At 35.8% G+C, this 864-nt stretch overlaps 1 protein-coding gene across 1 annotated transcript in view; it reads right to left on the minus strand.

Moving 5' to 3' along the window:
- Positions 1-864, minus strand: part of LOC119345570 (transcription factor GHD7-like) — a 2530-nt gene that overhangs the window by 1062 nt on the left and 604 nt on the right. The gene's annotated exons all lie outside the window — the stretch shown is intronic.

Consider the following 864-nt stretch of genomic DNA (forward strand, 5'->3'; position numbering starts at 1 on the left):
TTTTTTTTAGGCAATGGAAGAGAACAACTTTCCGGCCTTTATGGCCAAAGAAACGCACAGTCCAAACTCAATTGCTCTACGAATATATGTTTTATTTAGGTGTATTATGTACGTGCGTACGTGCAACCCTGTACATCTATGCACGGTTTTATGAATTGCTAAAAATGTTAATTTCATCAACAATTGTGATCTGGATCCATTTGTGAGGAACATGACATCCTCAAATGATTGATAGCAAGTAATTAAGTAGGCAATTTCCTGATGGAAACTAATTAAACAAGGATCTTGTTTCCAATTCATGAGGTTTTGATCTGTTTTGGACCTGATCTCGATCAGTTTTATGAACTCGGTAAATCAATCACTGGGCCACTACGGAAGCCATTATGGGGAGTAGTATCAGTTATATATGACCTGTAAGCTTACAAAACTAGCTCGAGAGAAAATTTAAATACAAAATAGCATTCAAATTCATAAGTGACCACATAAAATGAGAAAGAGGGTGCATCGATCCAGTATATAGTCCATTTCACAAACTTTGTCAAGGAATTAACATGAAGGCGCGGACATATGTATTGTTTGACTATTATTTTCAGTATTTACTAAACTCAGACAAAGCTCTAGCTAGCAGCTTAATTATATGCCTTCCCTTGGCTGTGTCGGTCTACTTAGTTAGTTATTGCACAGGTCAAATTTTCAGTATGCATGTACTCCTTGTTAGTCAAACAAAATGAAATAATTATATATGTCTGACTGATGATGTGAGCGCCCATTCTTGTGCATCAACTGATACAAAACACAAAATTTCTGCCTTCGTAAATTACAATCGACCAGCATAAGTTAACAGAATTTTGTAAGTGTGACTTT

This window comes from Triticum dicoccoides, unplaced genomic scaffold (assembly GCF_002162155.2).
Source record: "Triticum dicoccoides isolate Atlit2015 ecotype Zavitan unplaced genomic scaffold, WEW_v2.0 scaffold25206, whole genome shotgun sequence".
NCBI classification, from domain to species: Eukaryota; Viridiplantae; Streptophyta; class Magnoliopsida; order Poales; family Poaceae; genus Triticum; species Triticum dicoccoides.